This window comes from Physeter macrocephalus, chromosome 1 (genome assembly GCF_002837175.3).
Source record: "Physeter macrocephalus isolate SW-GA chromosome 1, ASM283717v5, whole genome shotgun sequence".
NCBI classification, from domain to species: domain Eukaryota; kingdom Metazoa; phylum Chordata; class Mammalia; order Artiodactyla; family Physeteridae; genus Physeter; species Physeter macrocephalus.
In genome coordinates, this window is record NC_041214.2 from 69,280,750 (window position 1) to 69,303,375 (window position 22,626).

Genomic DNA, 22,626 nt, shown 5'->3' on the forward strand with positions numbered 1-22,626 from the left:
CAGCCAATATCACTGATGAATATAGATGCAAAAATATCAACGAAGTACTAGCAAACTGACTCCAGCAATATATTAAAAGGATCATACACTATGATCAAGTGGTATTTATCCCAGGGATGCAAGGACTTTTCAATGTCTGCAAATCAATCAATATGATACACCACATTAACAAATTGAAGGATAAAAACCATATGATCATCTCAATAGATACAGGAAAAGGCTTTTGGTAAAATTCAACATGCATTTATGACAAAAACCCTCCAGAAAGTGGGCACAAAGGGAACATACCTCAACATAATAAAGGCCATATATGACAAACCCACAGCTAACATCATACTCAACAGTGAAAAGCTGAAAACATTTCCTCTAAGATCAGGAATGAAACAAGGAAGTCCACTCTCACCACTTTTATTCAACATAGTTTTGGTAGTCCTAGCCACAGCAATCAGAGAAGAAAAAGAAATAAGAGTAATCCAAATTGGAAAAGAAAAAGTAAAATTGTCACTGTTTGCAGATGACATGATGCTATACATAGAAAATTCTAAAGACGCTACCAGAAAACTACTAGAGCTCATCAATGAATTTGGAAAAGTTGCTGGATACAAAATTAATATACAGAAAACTGTTGCATTTCTATATACTAATAATGAAATATCAGAAAGAAAAATTAAGGAAACAATCCCATTTACCATTACATCAAAAACAATAAAATACCTAGGAATAAACTTATCTAAGGAGGCAAAAGACCTATACTCCAAAAACTATAAGACTGATGAGAATGATTGAAAACAACACAAACAGATGAAAAGATATGTTCATGCATTGGAACGTATGTTTGTGTTCCTAGATTGGAAAAATGAATATTGCTAAAATGACCAACTACCCAAAGCAATCTACAGATTTAATGTAATCCCTATCAAATTACCAATGACATTTTTCACAAAACTAAAACACATTTTTTTTTCTTAATTTGTATGGGAACACAAAAGACCCCAAATAGCTAAAACAATCTTGAGAAAGAAGAACAGAGTTGAAGGAATCAGGTTCCCTGAGTTCAGACTATACTACAAAGCTACAGTAATCAAAACAGTATGTTACTGGCACAAAAACAGAACTATAGATCAATGGAACAGTGTAAAAAGCCTAGAAATAAGCCCACGCATGTATGGTCAATTAATCTACAACAAAGGAGACAAGAATACAGAATGGAAAAAGGAAAGTCTCTTCAATAAGTGTTGCTGGGATAACTGGACAGCTACATGAAATTAGAACATTCTCTAACACCATTTACAAAAAATAAACTCAAAATGGATTAAAGACATAAATGTAAGACCAGATATATAAAACTCCTAGGGAAAAACATAGGCAGAACACACTTTGACATAAATTGCAGCAATATCTTTTTTGGATCAGTCTCCTAGAGTAATGGAAATAAAAACAAAAATAAACAAATGGGACCTAATTAAACATAAGAGTTTTTGCACAGCAAAGGAAACCATAAACAAAACGAAAAGACAACCTACAGAATGGGAGAAAATATTTGCAAACAATTCTACCAACAAGGGATTCATTTCCAAAATACAAAAATAGTTCACATAGCTTAAAATTTAAAAAATGCAATAAAAAAATGGGCAGAAGACCTAAATAGACATTTCTCCAAAGAAGACATACAGATAGCCAACAGACACATGAAAAGGTGCTCAATATTGTTAATTATTAAAGAATTTCAAATCAAAACTGCAATGAGAAATCACTTCTCACCAGTCAGAATGGCCATCAAGAAAAGTCTACAAATAATAAATGCTGGAGAGGGTGTGGAGAAAAAAGGAACCCTCCTACACTGTCAGCAGGAATGTAAATTGGTGTAGCCACTATAGAGAACAGTATTGAGGGTTATCAAAAAACTAAAAACAGAGTTACCATATGATCCTGCAATTCCACTCTTGGGTATTTATCTGGAAAAAAATTCTAATTTGAAAAGATACATGCCCCCCAATATTCATAGAAGCACTATTTACAATAGCTAAGACATGGAAGCAACCTAAGTGTCCAGTGACAGAGGAATGGATAAAGAAGATGTCACACACACACACACACAGGAATATTACTCAGCTATAAAAAAGAAAGAAAGAATGCCATTTGCAGCCAAATGGATGGACCTAGAGATGATCATATTAAGTGAAGTAAGTCAGACTGAGAGACAAATATATATATAATATCACTTATTTGTGTAGTCTAATAAATCGATACAAATGAACTTATTTTTAAAAAAAGAAATAGATTCATAGACAGAGAAAACAAACTTACAGTTATTAAAAGAGATAGCGTGGGTGGAGAGATAAATTAGGAGTTTGGGATTAACATATACACACTATATAAAATAGATAAACAAGGACCTACTGTATAGCACGGGGAACTACATTCATTATCTTATAATAAGCTATAATGGAAAATTATCTGGAATACACACACACACACATACACACACCTGGATTACTTCGCTGTACACCTGAAACTAACATGACATTGTAAATTAAATGTACTTAAATTTTTTTTAAATGCTTAAAAAATAGAGGCATAAGTGTAACTGTGTCAAAACCAAAAATTCAATTTTCAGGGAGTAAAAAGCTCAATACTTTCAAAAATTTTACCAAGGTGTTTCTTCACTCTTTAGAGTGGGAGTTGAGTTAGTCAGTAGTGCATGGGCTTTGAAACTTGACAGGTTAATATAAAAATCTCTTACTTGTTACTAATATATGATTGTGCCTTCTCTTTAAATAAGGGATAATAATATCTGTGTTGTTGAATGGATAGAGATGCAAAAGTATGAGGCATATAATAAGACTCAATCAATGATTATTGTATACTGTCATTGAAGAAATACTTCATTGAATCTATTTTGTGCCACCTCACAGAAAAGTGGGTTCCAAAATACAAAAAACCTGATCTTAAAAAAAGCTTTGTATTCAATAGGAAAGTTATGAAACATGTAAAGAACTATTGTACATTATAGCAACCAAGTACTATAAGAAAGTTGAAAAAATATGCTTTAAAAGACGAGAGAAGGTAAACACTTTCTTGCTATTAAGTTAAAGGAGACTTCAGGAAAAATGTGACCTATGAGCTAGATCTTTAAAAAGGTTAAAATTTCAAAATACAGTGATGAAGGAAGTCATTTCCATTTGAGAAAACAGTATGAGAAGTTACATACACTAATATTTTTAGACTATATTCAGGAAAAGAGGTTGCATTAATTGGATTAGAATACAAAGTAACATGAATTCGCATGCTGATCTATAAAGGTAAAATGGGACCAGGTTATTTTACCTTTATTTGGTAGTTAGGAGGAATATTTTATGCCTTTGAAGCAGGGCAATATTCTGATGATTTATGATGTTTCATCTAAATGGACACGTATTATGCATTAGAAAGGTAAGAAAACGGAGACAGGGAGCTCAGTTAATACAAAAACTTCCAATACAAAAACACACAGGATGTGGGATAAAAAGGGACTCTGCTAAGGACTTGGGGTAAAAAGGGTCAAAGTTAATTGTAATTTTAGCACTAATTTATAAATACAAACAAAACTACCTTTGTGGATGTATCTCAAATCTGTATTTTTAGCACTAACCTCTTTCTGAACCTCTCTTTCTACATTTCCAAATGCTGTTGAAAATTATGACCTAAGAAAGTATCTTACCTTTGCAAGCTTTTTTTCAGTGTTCTGTGTATCAAATTACTCACTCATTAGTCAATTGATTCTTTTATTCAATAAATAACTAATAATTTCCATGTTCTAGGTATTTTATTTGGTGCTAAGAAGACAAAGATGAATAAGACATAGACCTTGCCCCAAATAATAATATAGTCTAGGAGCATATATATATATATATATATATAGTATAAATTATAAAACTGTGTGAGGAAGTTAATCAAAATATAAATTATAAAACAGTGTGAGGGTATTATTGAATTCTTACAGACTGGTTGATGCCTGTACACTGCTTCTCTCTCACTGTAACATAACAAACCCATAAATAATTTATAAATACTAACTCTTGTTCTTCAATGATTATTTTACAATGAGATCTGTTGTTCATGTTTATATTATTTACAAACTAACTTATATAAGCTATGAAAATAATTTTAAAGGGCATGACATATTTTATTATTTCAAGAGGCAAAGTTTTTCTTTTTATTAAAGTTGTACAAATACATTGTCATTTAATGTTAGAATTGGAGAGTATCTGAAGGAAAACCAAGGCTTGGAGTATGGATGAGACCTGTTTTTCCTGAATCACAATACAATGCTCATCCCTTCGATAATACATTAAACAAATATTTAGTCAGTCCTTAAACACACTAAATTTATTTTGAAGAAGGTAGGATAAAATAAATTTCTGGATATCATGCATTTGAAGTGCCTGTGGTCACATCGTTGTATGATGCTGTCCAGCCATCTTGGGGTAGGAAGAATTATAAGATAGACTATGAGATTCCTATCATCTGATGTACATGCCCTATAAAATCTCAGAAAAGTGAATATGATGAGATATCATTCCCATCATTAGGTTACTAATCAGTTGACTGATTTAAAACAAAAGGAAACATATCCTTGGTTGGCCTAACCTAATCAGGCCAGCCCTCTAAAAGAAAATGAAGTGATGGAGAGACATTTCTTCTACTGGCATCAAAAATAAAGTGAGCTGACATGATGAAGAGAAGGGGCCACAAGGCAAAGGACTGGAGGGAGGCCTCCAGGTCTGAAAGCAGGCCCTAGCTGATAGCTAGCAACAAAAAGCAAGGACTTCTGTCAGACAGAACAAAGAAATGAATTCTTCCCTCAATTAATGAGGTTGGAAGAGAAGCTAAGCCTCAAACGAAATTGCATTCCTGGCTGACACCTTAATTTCAGCCCAGTGAGACCTGAGCAGAGGATCCAGCTAACTCTCACCTGGACTACTGACCCATGAAAGCTGTAAACTCATAATCTGTGCTTTGTTTAAGTACTAAATTTGTGGTAATTTGTTATGCATGAACAGAAAACAAATACACATACTTAACAGTCCATGTGTGGAAGGATAGGAAATTTTTGTCTGATTTATTTTTTCCTGTGGTTTGATGACAAAATAATGTCTCAGTAGAGAAGAAATTAAAAGAAGGGGATTTATTTTGAGAGAAAAAGAGTTAAGAAGAGAATAATCAAATGAGGGTTAATAATTGGTGTAATAAGTATAAAGTTTGAGAGAATTAGAAGAGTGGGAAGCCTTGGCTGCACAGTGGGCTCTGAAATGTAAGAGTGCAGTGGTGAAATGGATATAAATGCTACCATTGGGGGTTGATAATAGAAGTGAACTGCTTAAGGGAAGTATGCTGATGATGATGGTTGGGCTGGAGCCATTGTCCACCTGAATTTTGAAGACATTCATAATCATGGTGGGAATGAGGAAGAAATAAATATTATGACCCAGGTGCTAACATCTTTGATAGGTAGGGAGATATGAGCAAAAATTAGTAGAGGTCTGCAACTAAAAGGGAAGTGTTATGGGCTGAATTGTATCCCCCCAATTTTAAATCCTAAACCTCAGTACCTTCAGCTGTGAATGTATTTGGAGGTAAGGTCTGTAAAGAGGTAATTAAGTTAAAATGAGGTCTTTAGGGTGCACCTTAACCCAATATGACCAGGGTTGTTATAAGAAGAGCTGAGGACAAAGACACAGAGGGAAGACCATGCAAGGACACAAGGAGAAGACACAGCTATCTACAAGCCAAGGAGAAAGACCTCAGAAGATGCCACCTGCTGGCATCTCAATCTCGAACTTCTAGTCTTCAAAATTGTGAGAATATATATTTCTGTGGTTTAAGCCACCAAGTCTGTGGTAATTATTATGAAAGCCTTTGAAAACTATTAAAATTATTAGAGGAAGTAAAAGATAACTATTGATGTGCCAACATATTATAATACAGCTTTTGGCCCTGAGTAGGCTGCAGGTAAATACCTCAATTCTTGTTTGCCCACACTTACACATAAACAGAATCAGTTGTAGAGTAATCACGAAGTAAAAATAGTGGCTTCGGTGGGTCCCAATTTCTTCCCTTCTGAATTTTTTGTCCTTTGCTACTAAGATTTTTCTTTATACTAACCTTCATGGGTCACTTATTTTGGTGCATTAGTGGACACTGAAGACTTTTACCTGCTCCCTAGAAAACATATTTTCACATATTATCAAGATACTTAAGCAGAATTTAGATGGCTGGGAATAGGAGACAGAATAATTCTTTCAAAGTTAGATGTTTAAGATATACAACAACTATTGTTTCAGGCTAGCTAAGAAAATTTGATGACTTAAATTCCATTTCCCTACTCTGAAAAAAAAAAAAAGGAGATTGTATCATTTTAAAGGTTATTTATGGGTTTCAAAATAATGTCTTCCAATATCCACTCCTTTAAATGCTGTTTCATGCTGGCTCCTGGACTACAACTCTAACAACTCTACAACTCATAACTCTAAAAGGAAAGATTAATTTCCTCCCTAAAATCCTCTATTATTTTGGTAACTATGATTTGGTCCAAGATGGGAAAATCTTTCCGAATTTATTTTTTTCCTGTGGTTTGAAGCCAAAACAATGGCTCAGTGTAAAGGAATAAAAGAGAGACATTTTTATTAAAAGGAAAAAGAAAGAGTTGAGAAATGAATAATCACAGTAAGGGTTAAAAAAAGGTGTGATAAGAATAAAGTTCGAATTAGAAGATTTTGAGAAACTCACAGTGTGTGAGTGTGTGTGTACATGCGTGTGTGTGTAAATCCATAAATATTTATGCTTATGTGTGTACTGGGTCATAATGCTAAGTATATTTCTTATATGTAATGCCATAAGACATTTAATGTTAAAAGGCTCTCTCATGTTGCAAAGGAAAGCAGATTTCTTCAATTAAAGGGAGCTCATTATCAGGATGTGAAACAGGGCCTTAAATTGGAAAGTTTCAACTAAGACATCAATCTATAATAGATGCTTCATTCCAAAGGAGGTGCTTATCAAAAGCACAGTTTTGAATTAGATAGCCAGAAACTAGTTATATGACTTTGAACCCTCTTACTATTAGCAGCAGTACATAAAGGTCAAAAGAGTAGAAAGGATTTCTTTGGAAGGAGCCATTGCAATTTTAGCCTCCTCACCCATATACACACACATAACATATCAAGGTTTCTGTCATAGCAGGTTATAATTGTACTTTGATGACAGGGGAATAGACACGTAAACTGTAGTGGAAATTTCAGTCTGAAGTAACCCCAGGGACCTCAGTCAGCTTTGGGATAGACCCCTGGGAGCAGAGGTTGAGAAAGTAATGGTGTGGCCAATTTAAGATGTCCCGTGTATACAAAAAAAGTCATAGACTCAGCCAGAAAATCTCCAGCAAATCCACAAAAGTGCCTCCATGTGAATCAGCTGTCAATATTTGCCAGGTCCAGTGAAGATAATATCCCTTGACACTGGGACCCCTGCTACAGCAATGGAAGCAATGGAGAGATAAGAGGCAAGTATTTACATGCAAGGCAAGGAGGCACCATGATGGGTGGGTAAGGAGAGAAAGAGCCCAACACTTGTCTCACTGCAAGAAGCTGGCTCTACGCATGTCTCAAATTGGCGAGCAAGGGAGGGAGAAAGTGATTTAACTTTAGATCTAGTTGGAGTTCTGATTATTACATGTAACTAGGTTTTATCTTTGTCAGCTATGTCATTGAAACTATGTTTGCAGTTTAAAGTGGTTATAAGACTTTCTCTTACTCAAGAGTGATCAGAAAAGTCATGGAACTGCCTGAGTTTGTAATGACTGTTCCCCCAAAGCAGGCACAAAAATCAGTGGGACACAAAATATAAAGTGGCATTTATGATTTGCTTTCTTTAAGTCTTCCTTGAGTTTGCAGATAAATAAGAAAATAATTTCAAAAATAACATATTTAGTAAGGAGAGTGGCATGGTTTTACATTTTTGCAAATTTCTTTGGATTCTCATACCTGCTTCTGAATTCAATCTGCTGTGTATGTTTTCTTAGTTGATGTACAAGGAGGAAATCTAGCCTCACACAGGACGTGAGGTTGGAAACAGAAAGACCTCATGGACCCCCTGGAAGTGTCTTGGGAACCCTTATGACCTATACACACACATGCAGGCACACACATATATACCTATGTGTGTGTGTGTAGATAGATCTTAAAAACCCCAAAGCACATTATATAAAAATAGTAATTATATATGTCATATAACTACATACAATCATAATATACACCTATATATATTTATAATGTGATATATTTACTATAAGCAACATTTCTCTCTACATACGAGTCTTAAAATATCAAACAGAAACTGTTTTGGAAGGCTGAAGTTTAACATTTGACTATACGCATGAAAGTGGCTGTGGACATTATCCTCAGGGCAGGAATTTCAGCGTGTTTCCTGCCCTGTCACTTCAAGTCTAGTTCTCAATTTTGTCTTCTTCTTCAAAAAAAAAAAAAAAAAAAAACCCCAAAAACAAAAAAACAAAAGTGATAGGATTGGAGGCCAGAGTCCCTCAGGCCCCCATCTGTTCTAACATATAATCATTCTCATAGATCAAGTAAATGAAGCTTGTACCTCACAGAACTGACAATCTGGTTTTAGGTTAATTTAACAGTTCTGTCTCCTTGTTCAGATTCCTACCCTAGTGATAAGGCATGATAATGGATTAACTCAAAAGCTCCTTCAATTAAGGTTTACATAATACATGTAAATGTGGTAAAAATGTAGATATCTCTGGAAAAACTAAAACTGCTTTCATGCTTAAAGTATTTTATGACACTTAAGTCTTCTAAAATTGTTCCTTTTGTGTTCCTTCAGGTTCCAGTTTCCTTGACTAAGCATGAAATGGCCTTGGCCCGTCTGACATGCAGGTAATTCCAGTTTGTGGGTGAAGACAGCTCACCACCCAGCTGCGTCATCTGCCTACAGCCATGTGTCTTATTTTCAAGCAGTGATTTCCTGTTCTGCAAAATGCTGTTTTCAGTTCTGACTGTACTTGACAGCTTTGCTTCCTTGTGCCGTGGAACTATTCAAGTACTTTTTTTTTTTTTTTTATTTTCCTTTTCTGTACTTAGCAAGTGACCCAGGCAACAGAGCTGCCATTCCATACTGAAAGTTTGAGGCACTGAAGCCTGATCCTGTCTGGCCTTGGGGATCTTGCAGGTAACTGGGGTATTAAGCGCCCCTTCCCACCTTTTGTTTTTCAGAAGCTGACAGCCATTAAGGAAATGGTTTAGAGGGAAAAGCTAACATTTTGGAAATAACCAATTGAAGAGTAAAAGAAAGAAATTAAAAATAATTCCCAGCACAACTTTCTTTGGCAGAGTAGAGCCAGATGCCAAGAGAGGGGTTTATGTTTGATATCTTCCACATGCTACATAGAACCCAGTCCTGAGGGAAAAAATAACAGACGTTTTGTAAGGAAAAGGAAAAAAATATATGGGTAAAGGGTGACATAAATAAATCAGTGCTTGGCAAATAAACACAGAATATACTGCCGGGTGATATTCTTGGTATATGAAGAGAGAAAAACAGAGGGACAAATAGCAAACTAAGTTATTATACTGATGATGGTTTAATCAGGTCAAGGGCATTTTTACTTATTTCCAACCTGAATTTTTTTCTTATATGATTGGACTTCATAACTGGTTTTCAGTTTAATGTATTTTCAAAAATGTGCTTCATACTGCCTGTATTATTTTATTTTCTTGACACTTGAAAAATTAGAGGCACTGGCATTATTTAAAATAAAAAATCCATCTTACTTGTCTACTATTCAGATTTTGCTTGCACATTCTGAACCTGTGTTATGTATAAAACTTCTGTTGACGTCCTGGAAAGATCCATGCTCAGCATACACAATATAGGTCAGCATGGCTTATAACCCATTCAAGGTGCAGATCATACAATCGTGCTCCTTGGGAGTACATCTGAAATGGATTTTGAAAGGTCTGGAAGTTTTGTTTAGCAAAGAATTGAGCAAGAAATCTCTTGGGCTTCTTCTCAAAAATTTTCCTGAAGAAATCTTTTTGTGTGTGTGTTTGTGACATTTAGAAAAGAAAGTCAAACACTAAACCTTTGGTAAGGTCTACACTCTCCTCTACCTGGATTAGTTCATATTCAGAACATGTGAAGAACAGCATGAGCATAATGTATATTTTAGAAAAAGATCAATACTAGGAGGCTAGTTCTAACATCAGTATTCTTTTGACAACATGATAGCTGAAGTTCTAATTTATTATTAATAAAAATAGCTGCTGCTGTTTATTGAATTTTCACTATGCTCCAACAGTCCTTTAATCCCGACAACAAAATTTAGACCCCACTATTACAGCTCTAAACCTAGGAGATTAAGTACCAACAAACACAACAACAACAAAATGCCCTTCCTTTTTCTGTACAACCATATGGAATTGCTGTTTTTATAGATTAAAAAATGACGGTGTATCATAGTCTCATATGGTTCAATTTAAATTATAAGTGAGGTTTCAACAATAAATATACTTATGGATTTTCCCTATACCTACATTTTTTTTGCTTGTAGCCTAAATGTATCATTATTTAACTGTAGGCTATTAGTCTTATTAAGACCACATATCACATCAAATTAGTGATTGTAATGATCTTGATAAAAAGATAAACTGTCCCTGTTTTTCTATATTTCTTCCTCAGTTTAATTCTTTGATTGTTTAAATACCACTTACATATGGCAACTACCTTAGGTAAAGATCTTATTATCTGAATAAATTGCAATATAGTGAATAGAACTAAAAATAGAAACAGGATACATTTTATTTTTACTAATGGACATGAAGCAGTACATAACTTTTGCCTATTTTTATTAGTGGTTGTTAATATACAATTAAGTTAAGGCTTTCTGCATTATAAGTAGAAACGTATGCTGCACATTCGCACCAAAAAATATCTATGCAATGTCCCAAATGCTCATCACTGTGCCTACTTGGCTCCCTATTTAACCCACATATAAATCTTTTCATTAACTCAAGAAACATTCACTGAAATTCCAGTCACTATGGTTGTAGAAACAAAGAAAATAAGACATGTTTTCCACCCTCAGGGAATAAAAAAGAAATTCTGTAGTACTAATTTACTTTAGTGCATTATCCAATGTCAGAAATTTTTGAACATTTAGAACCATATGAACATGGAATTAAATGCCATTTAAGCAGTGAGGTTTTTGCCACTGAAATTCTTCACTGTTTCACTTATTTTGTTCTTTCAACAAAACTCCAAATGAGTATGTGTAATTTGTTAAAGCACTGTCTTAGGTGCCAATGAAACAAAGAAAAACACAAATTGAAGTGTGGTATTTGCCCAGATGGTGCTCACTTTCCAGGAAAGGCAGCATAATGCTGTGGAAAGAACATGGATTTTCAATAGATCTCAGTTTGAATACTGGTTGCTCCATATATAATCCATGTATCACTAGATAATTTCTTTCTTGAGCCTTTGTATCCTTTGCAGTATGATGGGAATAATAACACTTTGTAAGGTTAATAGTTTATAAAGAAGAGTTTGAATGACTGTTTGCAACAATAAAACAAGCAAACAGGATCTTATTGTTACAGCTAGAATCTATTTTGTTAGGAGGCTATCTAGTTGTAACAAAAAACGTAGTTAGGACCTAGACTACATGTGCTTTGTCTCTTTTTATCTCCAACTCTTCTCTCCCTACTCCCCTCTTTCTCAAACACACCAATTTGAATGTATGTAATTTAAAACATTATTTTGAATGATATACTAAGACTGACTAAATCTTTCCTTTAAAAATTTTTCTTATCTTTAAAAAATCTTTTCCTTTCATATATATATGGACACATCTTCTATGTATTATAGATCAGACAACCTAAATTTGATGACACCCTTTTTACTTATCACACTTTAGTGTATAAATAGTTAATATATATGTTTCTTACCTTGCCCTTTACTGGATATAAATTCTTTCTTTGGTGAACTGAATGCAGCAACTAACATTTGTGCATTATAAATTAAATTTTTATGGAATCTTGTGGTCATAAGAAAAATTAGAGGTCACTTTCACCATTGTGTCTGCAACATGTGCATTTCATGCCATTTTTCATCTATCAAGTTCATGTTCATAAAGATGTTTAAAAAATGAGATAATGAGATAGTATGGTAAACTACACAGCTATTCACCAGTGCTTTGCACATACTATCTTTAAAAACTTCCAATAACTGAAAAGCAATATTCATTAAGCACTCATCATGTGCTAGGTAATATGATTTTGACTTTATATGCACCATCTAATTAATCAGCTAACATGCATTATATCACTCATTACAACAATTATATGAGGTAAGTCTTATTTAAAAACACATTATAGGGCTTCCCTGGTGGCGCAGTGGTTGAGAGTCTGCCTGCCGATGCAGGGGACATAGGTTCGTGCCCCAGTCTGGGAAGATCCCACATGCTGCGGAGCGGCTGGGCCCGTGAGCCATGGCTGCTGAGCCTGCACGTCCGGAGCCTGTGCTCCACAACGCGAGAGGCCACAACAGTGAGAGGCCCGAGTACCGCAAAAAAACAAAACAAAACAAAACCCCATTATAGAGACTAGGAAACTGAAACTAACAAAGATTAAGACAATAGAAGTAGGAAGTAGGTTAAGTAGGATCAAACAATTAAATGCGGAATCCATTTTAGAAAGTGAGCACATTCTGCTTAGATCAGTTGCTTCTAGGCATTTTGAAGAGCTTCATATTGATTTTCTGGCTTCAATTATTAAAAAATGACATTCAGTCTTTTTTTTAAATTTAATTTATTTTTTATACAGCAGGTTCTTATTAGTCATCCATTTTATACACATCAGTGTATACATGTCAATCCCAATCGCTCAATTCATGACACCACCACCCCCACCACCCCACCACTTTCCCCCCTTGGTGTCCATACGCTTGTTCTCTACATCTGTGTCCAGTCTTGAAGTTGTAAAGAAGTCTGGTCTTAATAGAAGTACACTGTGTTCAAGAGTGTTCATAAAAGGTTCAAAATGTTTTTCACAGCTCCTATACCATCTAAAATTAAGACATTGGGGAACTTATTCATAAACCTAAACTTCACTTATGGGATCTATAGCTCAGTGAAAGCATTCCTGCTTCCACACCACAGAAACTTTGTGTCTCTTTACTGTATCTGGCAAGGTTGTAAAATAGCCTTGTATGCAGCTTTTATGATAAACCTCTCCAGGAAGGCCTCTTAATTTAACCAAAATCTGGGAAAGTTTGTGGATGGTGAAACTCCATCATAAATTTTCAAAACGTAAGCTCTACTGGAGAAGGCTCTCCATAAAATAATCAAAACTTTCCCAGCAGGGTAAATAACACATCCATAAAATAGATATCTTGCTTTCTGGCACTTTTTATAACTTCAAAACTTTTACTTCAAAGGAAATCTTGCATATGGTACGTCAATTATTAAAGCAGACTAAGGGAATGACATAAAATTGCAATCTGAAATCATCATATTTAATATGTTTCAGACAAAATGTCTTACAGTTATAGAAATATGTGTGTATATTTATATACATATATGTGTACATATACACCTAGATATATGTATATATCTATGTCTGCCTCTCTCTCTCTCTCTCTCTATGATCTATGGAGTTCAGCAATGGACTAACAGATATCAGAATAATGGAGTTGATTGGGCCCCCAACAAATTCTGAAGACTTAAGAGGGAGATGGATTATGAATTGGAAAAACACAAACTCATAATACACTCAGACCATCAGCATTAGACATACAGGATTTTGCCCTTAGCAACTTAAAACACCAAATAAGAATTTACAAGGAAAATACTCACTCCTAGTGTCATATGTTTCTATTTCCTATAAATACAGAGACTGCACCTGGGATGTCATTCTGTGCTACTGAACAAGACAATTAAATCTACACTGTGTCAACTCCAAGCTTGACCAGACAGCACTTTAACACCAAATAATTCAGGAAAGCTAAAATCATTTAAAGAGCCAACTCTTAGAACTGAGCCCATGATCCCATACTTTAAAGGATTCCACACATTAAAGTACCCACCTATCCTGCTAAGTATTAACTATTAGGTCATAGAAAACTTCAACATATCTTCTGTCCTGTGCTCTCAAAAGAAAAGTCACATCTGAATGACTAATCACAGTGAAATTTGTGTCTGTCAAAGAGCAACAGACTCTTTGTTGAAGTGAGGCAAGGATCTGAGCTATAGAATCACTTAGGTAACAGAAAAGAAAAAAATAATTATTATGTCAGTCCTTTCTCTCAGATATCATGAATGTTATAGAATCTTACATAATAAAGTACATTGCCAAGTGTCCTTTTTCTTGCTTTGCTTTGTGTTTCAACTTGTGGTTCTGGAGGTATTTATAATATTTGTGACTGTGAAATATTTTTCGTATTAATTCATATTACTGATACATTTGTATATATTTTGGTCTAACTTTAATATTTGCAAGACCAATATGAATTCTTTATACTGGCAACTTGCTAGACACTGAGTGCCAAAATTGTGAATAGTTTTATATTTATGAAAATAATTAACATTTAATTAAATTTCATTAAAAAGTGAATATTTCTGTTGCAATTAAATAATTTTGATTTAAAAATTTGATATCTATTAAAGATTTTTTTTTGTCCTTTAATTTTAAGAAATAATTTTATATTTTTCAGATGGAAAATGGCTTTTTTGGAAATAAGTAGAATGGTTGTTACAAAAAAAAATCAGTCTTGGTAATTACAACTATGGTCATCAATATTAAAAATACTAAATGGACTCACAATGCCATGGCTCGTCAAAATCTATTTTCATTGAAAAAATATTGAACTTGTTGTTTCTTCAATTACCTATTACCATTTATTTAATGCTTGTTACATTGTTACTCATGATACTGTAACACTCCCACTGTTGTCCATGAATACTGGCTTCCAGGGACTCTCCCAAAACTGATTGCTATGTTTTGTTTATGATGACCACAAATGCAAGTCTCAACCAGAGTATGCAGGAAAATGATAATTTAATATTTGGTCTCATTAAATTTACCATTTGGAATATTACATTTGGAATATTTGGAATATTACAGCAAAAACATAGAACAGATCATCATCCAACTATATCTTCTCAAGATATTTTGTCCTTTAATTTTAAGAAATAATTTTATATTTTTCAGATGGAAAATGGCTTTTTTGGAAATAAGTAGAATGGTTGTTACAAAAAAAAATCAGTCTTGGTAATTACAACTATGGTCATCAATATTAAAAATACTAAATGGACTCACAATGCCATGGCTCGTCAAAATCTATTTTCATTGAAAAAATATTGAACTTGTTGTTTCTTCAATTACCTATTACCAGTTATTTAATGCTTGTTACATTGTTACTCATGATACTGTAACACTCCCACTGTTGTCCATGAATACTGGCTTCCAGGGACTCTCCCAAAACTGATTGCTATGTTTTGTTTATGATGACCACAAATGCAAGTCTCAACCAGAGTATGCAGGAAAATGATAATTTAATATTTGGTCTCATTAAATTTACCATTTGGAATATTACAGCAAAAACATAGAACAGATCATCATCCAACTATATCTTCTCAAGAACTCTTTGGGTCATGATCATTGTATTCCTAGGATATTTTTTGCCTTTCACAAACTGATATCAGCAAGGAGGATAGGCAAGGTCCTCTGAGTGAACTGAGAAGAAAGCTTCCATTCATATGGAGAATTTTTATCCCTTATCTGTTAGTCTTTAAGACTGATCTAGGAGAATATGACATAGCAACATCAACTGGAGGCAACAGAGGATATCAATCAGAAAGCCCATTGGCACTGCAGGACAATGGTCTTGATGATTTGTGAAGATTATAGGCATAACTACCCCTGAAAAAATCCTTTATGTGGTGTAGAACCTGTGGAAGGGTAGGGTGACCATGTTGAGTGTCAATGTTGAAAATGCACAGGAATAAGGATACCTGCTACTATCACTGCTACTCTCAGTGGTATAGACAAGAGACAGCACTGTAGTCAGTATATGCACTGGTGAGAGTTGATGTATGGACCAAGAGATGTGGCTAATCCCAAGGGTCAGTGAAGGAATGTGGATATCCCAGAGCCCTGAATTTGTCCTGTGTCCAACATGAGTGAGTATAATACAAAATCAGCATGTCAACATCATTCTGGTGTTGCAATTTTATGCAAAACAGTAAACTGTAAATTAACTACTGTTCCAGCCATTAGAAGTGATCAGATTACCTTTCTGGAACAGAAGCCCAGATACAGGGTTTCAGGTTGACCCCATATATGAAGTAAAGGTTTGGTCATCATACCAAAAAGTAAAAACCAGAACTAGGACCCATGAAGATTTTGGTTTTGGTTTGGGGTTCTCTGCCTACATAGCCCTCCCAGCCCTAGACAGTCCCAGACATCCTAAAAACTCAAGGAATACTTAGAAAAAATTGTGGTAGGTACATCTAGCACCTGGAACCCACATAGGATAATTGTATCCTGGGGAAAACCAGAAATTTTTAACTAAGGCATACCAATGTGTGGAGCACCTGAGAGGCAAGGCCCAAGGGAAGAGCCCCAGTTGCTCGGGTCTGCATGTGGTGTTGATTTCAGGAAGGTCTTAAACCCTTTCTGATTACTTATGCAGTCCTTGGGTGGATATTTAAAGTTCTGAACTCATAAATTATCATTTTCTTTCTTCAAATTGTCCTAAAGAAACCAATCAAGCCCCCTTTTACTACCAATATCTGTATCAGTCAAGGAAGCAGAGCCAGTATGAGTATTACAGAAATAAGATATTATAGAATTAAACTTTATAGAAATTTAGGAGGAGCTGGAGAAAAGATGGTCTGAAATGGGCCTTAGAAGGAGCAGAGGAAGAGTCACTGGCTAGTACTCCTTGAAGCACTGCATAGTTGAACAAATAAGCACTTTCAGGAAGAGCTGATAAGCCAAGCATGTTCAGCAACTACAATGGAACCATAATAGGAGAGCACTGAAGAGGTCTATGAGAACCTGTTGTCCCTGGGTAGCTAACACCTGTGTGAATCTCAGTCAAAGGATCTGGATTAGGGCTCCTATTAGTCATCAGAGCTACAAGTCAGGAAGACTAGCTGTACACAGAGTGGAGATGGAGGACAAGCTGGTACTGACCAGGCTCCCCTGAGGCTGTACAGCAGCATGTTTGACCACAATGACCTTCTGACAGTTACTGTTTCATTTCTGCCTTCAAAATGCTGTGAGAGTGCCTTTTTGACTAATTCTAACACAGAGTCAAAAGGAAGAATATTTTGGGAAACGTTGTGCCTGGCTTAATAAAGTCAACATAGCACAATCCAACATCCTCGGTTCAGGCCTAAAGCAATGCATTTATGAAATTTTTCTTCATTTCCTCTAGGTTCTCCTTTGCTGATTTTTTGGAGACCTTGGGCAACTTTAGGTTCCATCTTAAACTTCCATGGGACAAGAGAGAATTGAGCTCACCTAAAAAACCTCAAGAAAACTATCACAACATCTTATTGTCTCTGTTTGGCTTGGAAGTCTATCTTTGAACCAGTCACTGTGTCGAGTGGGTTGATAAGTTCTGCTTTGTCTAAGACAGTCAGTACCCACTGCCGAAGTCGGCAACAAGGTCAATCCTATCCAAACATCAGGACTACAAGTATGCATGTGTAGGTAGCTCTATATTGTCTGTGTGAATGGTGCCCTGCACAAATTGGCTGAGAGTGTAGGATAAGCGGTACTGAGTTTACTACACTAATTTGAAGAAAAATTTTCAGTGCTGATAAGAGAGATGTCTTCATAATCAAAGGATGAATTTAGTAGCAAGCAAAACTAATGTAAACAAAGCATATGGCTAAAATGAACTCCCTTAATCTAGCTGTGTTATACAGTGGTTACCCCCATGCTGGTTAAAAAATTATGTTAACTGAGGAGCTGTAGAGTGGATATGTACACAAAAGAGCTCTGTAGTTTACTATTAGCACTTTATTCCTTCTTAATTCATTAGTAATTAGTTAGCATTTTATTAGATAGTGAATGTTCCTTTCAATTTCCTATAGTTGAGTACTGCTAAGATTTAGAGTAGAATTAACTTGGATAGTTTTATTCCAATAAAAAATTGGCCTTCTCCTCCATTTTCTTTTTATTATTATCTAATAAAACAAGTTTACAAGCAAGTGGAAAAATATGGTATGTATTAAGAAATGAGAAATAAAAATACAAAGCCAGGCATGAAAGCAAGTTAAGAGAATGTTACTGAGTCTGTTACAGAGATGGGCACTTGCAAATTGTAGTTACAGCTCTCCTTTTATACGCAATATTAACATTCAAGATTTGTGAGTCTTAACAAGTGTGGACTTTCCAAGTGCTATCAGGGCTGGGATAGAATAGATATTAGTCACTTCACTCCCCTCCTGCCCTTTGTGAATACTTAAACAAGATACTTTCTTGCATCTAAAATGGACAGCACTGACTTATTTCTGTATTAGTAAGTTTCACATCTCCCATATCTTTTGTCTTCATTAGGTCTCAATAACTTTCAAGTTGTCTCAAACAAGGCCTTTGCCGTGATATATTATAGCTTCAATAAAATCAGGGAAAGTCTTCTATGTCTAATTTAAGAACACATATTTTATGTTTGCAGTTAGTATTCCCTATGGTATATTCAGTAAAACTGGCCAAGCATCTAACTATTTAAAAAAAAAAAAGAAAAGAAAACACATACAAACAAAAGACCATCCATTTGTACAAATGTCTTCTATAAAAATCTTTCGTATGGAAGCAGAAAGAAGAATAACAATTAAATAGCTGAAATCTGTGTAAATATTTATAGTTAAAGGTGTATCGTGGGGGATAGTATGTAGGTGACATTCTTCTATTGAAAAATTACTACAGCTTCAACTCTTTTTAATGAAATATTTTTTGAAATGTGACATTATTGATAGCTGATTGACTTCACATTGAGTAAAGCATACTTCATCTGTTACTTTACCTTATTATGAGAGCACATAAGTGTATTTTTTTTCAATTCTGTATATAGAAATGTAGGCAGTACTACGGTGTCCACACTGTTTTGCTAAATTATATTAAAACAAAATTAAGTGTTGGGTTATATCACAAGTCAGTATAAAATGAAATTGTTTTATTATTTTATTCATATCACACTACACATAAATTAACTTTAATAAACAACCATAGGTTTTACTTTACAAACCAGAAATATCAGGGTTGTGGAGTATTATATTAAAGAATTTAGTGAACTACTCAAAAGAAGGAAATGTCAGAGTTGAAAGTAAGGAGATAGGGAAACTGAAACATCCATCTCCCTGAGGAACAGCAAACTCTGGGCGAGTTATGGGAAAATATTTCTGTTTATCTCAGTACCACCAAGGAGCTAGCTATTGTAGTTCACACTCAGATAAGTTTCAAAAAAAAAATGTATTCGCAGTCTTAGTGTTTCTCTGTCTGTTACCTATTGCTGTATAACAAACCCATCCAAAACCAATCCTTAAAGTAATAATGATTTATTATTTCTCATAAGTCTGTGGGTTGGATATCTGCTCAGCTAGGTGGTTCCTCTGATGATCTCTCCTCATGTAGCCCTTCACCTGTAGACATCTAGAGGCTTGGCCATGGCTGGAGGATTTAAGAAAGCCCCATTCAATATCCAGAACCCTGTTGCTGGCTATTGGCTGGCCTCTCTCTCTTTCCACATCATTCGATCTAGTCCTCATCATTCGGGAGTCTGGTCAAGCCTTTGCAAAGGATACATCTCAGACAGTATCCCCTGCCATATTCTGTTAGTCAAAACAAATTGTAATTTCAGTCCAGATTCAAGGGGTGGGAAGTAGACTCCATCTTTTGTTGGAAGGAGCTACAAAATGTACGGCAAAGTGTGTTAATCCAACCCATAGTCACTCTCTCCTCTCTCTCTCTCTTTTATTCTCTCTCTCTCTCTTCCCTCCCCGCTTTTTCTTTTTCACTGCAATTTGCATAGTAACAAAAAGAAGGATGACTTCAGTCTAATGCAGTGGTCATCAAAATTTTTGTACAGCAGGTTAGATAGTAAATATTCAGATTTTAAGGAACCTTAAGTTCTTTACCACAACTATTCAACTCTACCAATGTAGCATGAAAGCAGTCATAGAAAACAATAAAATAATTGGTTTGCTGTGTTACAATACAACTCTATTTATAAAAACAGTGGCTAGATTTTGCCCATGGGTAGTTGCTGAACCCTGAGGCTATGGACTTATAAAAACAGTGGCTAGATTTTGCCCAAGGGTAGTTTGCTGAACCCTGATGCTATGGATTGAATTCTATCTTTATCTCCCACCCTCAAAGCAATCCTAAGCCCCAGTACCTCAGCATGTGACCTTATTTGGAAATAGGGTAATGGCAGATGTAATAGTTAACATGAGGTCATACTGATATACGGTGGGTTCCCTAATTCAACATGACTAGTATCCTTACAAGAAGATGGCCATGTAAAGACACAGATGTGGGAGATCACTATATGATGATGAAGGCAGAACTTGGAGTTACGCAGCTGCAAGCCAAGGAATGCCAGAGGTTTCTAGCAAACCACTAAAAGCTAGGAAGGGTCAAGGACCTCTGAATCCCCTACAGATGTCAGGAGGAGTGTGGCCTTGCTGAAACCTTGATTCAGACTTTTAGCTCAGACTGTTATACAGAATGAAGTAAGTCAGAAAAACAAATATCATATATTAACGTATACATGTGGAATCTAGAAAAATGGTACAGATGAACCGGTTTGCAAAGCAGAAATAGACACAGATGTAGAGACACAGATATAGAGAAATGTATGGAAACCAAGGGGGGAAAGCAGGTGGATGGCGGTGGGATGAATTGGGAGATTGGGATTGACATATATACACTAATATGTATAAAATAGATAACTAATAAGAACCTGCTGTATGAAAAAAAATAAATAAAATTCAAAACTAAAAAAGTTGCTCAACATCATTAATTATTAGAGAAATGTAAATCAAAACTACAATGCGATATCACCTCACACTAGTCAGAAAGGCCATCATCAAAAAATCTACAAACAATAAATCCTGGAGAGGGTATGGAGAAAAGGGAACCATCTTACACTGTTGGTGGGAATGTAAACTGGTACGTCCAGTGGAGGTTCTTTAAAAAACTAAAAATAGAACTACCGTATGACCCAGCAATCCCACTCCTATGCATATACTCAGAGAAAACCATAATTCTAAAAGATACATGCACCCCAACATTCATCGCAGCATTATTTACAATAGCCAGGACATGGAAGAACCTAAATATCCATCAACAGAGGAAGGGATAAAGAAGATGTGGTAAATATATACAATGGAATATTATTCAGCCATAATAAAGAACAAAATAATGCCATTTGCAGCAACATGGGTGGACCTAGAGATTGTCATACTGAGTGACACAGAAAGACAAATATATGATATCACTTATATGTGGAATCTAAAAAAAGGTACAAATGAACTTATAAAATAGAAGTAGAGTCATAAAAGTAGAAAACAAACTTATGGTTATCACAGGGGATAAGGTGGGGGGAGGGATACACTGGGAGATTGGTATTGACATATACATACTACTATATATAAAATAGATAACTAATAAGAACCTACTGTATAGCACTGGGAACTTTACTCAATACTCTATAATGGCCTATATGGGAAAAGAATCTAAAGAAAGAGTGGATATATATATATGCATAACTGATTCACTTTGCTGTACACCTGAAACTAAAACAACATTGTAGGGACTTCCCTGGTGGTGCAGTGGTTAAGAATCCGCCTGCCAATGCAGGGGACACAGGTTCAAGCCCTCGTCTGAGAAGAACCCACCTGCCACGGAGCAACTAATCCCGTGCGCCACAACTACTGAGCCTGCACTCTAGAGCCTACAAGCCACAACTACTGAGACTGTGAGCCACAACTACTGAGACCACAAGCCACAACTACTGAAGCCCACATGCCTAGCCCGTGTTCCACAACAAGAGAAGCCACCACAGTGAGAAGCCCACGCACCGCAATGAAGAGTAGCCCCCACTCGCTGCAACTAGAGAAAGCCTGTGCACAGCAAAGACCCAATGCAGCCAAAAATAAATAAATAAATTTATTAAAAAAACATTGTAAATCAACTATGCTCCAATAAAAATTTTTTTTAAAAAAGATAGTCTTGAGAGCTGCTCACCCTCCAAAAAGGTAATATACCTGGTCTTGTGTGTAATGTTGATGGATTGAAAATTTTATCCATTTTTTCCTGCTTCTTTTCTTCTTCTCTATTTTATCTCCTGGTTGCTTATGAATCCTAAGCAAAAGCCACATTCCCAAAAATGAAGTGAATGAAATGCTTTGAACCTTTCCTTCTCTGACATCAAAATTGACAGTCTCGGGCTTCCCTGGTGGCGCAGTGGTTGAGAGTCTGCCTGCCGATGCAGGGAACACGGGTTCGTGCCCCAGTCCGGGAAGATCACACATGCCGTAGAGCGGCCGGACCCGTGAAC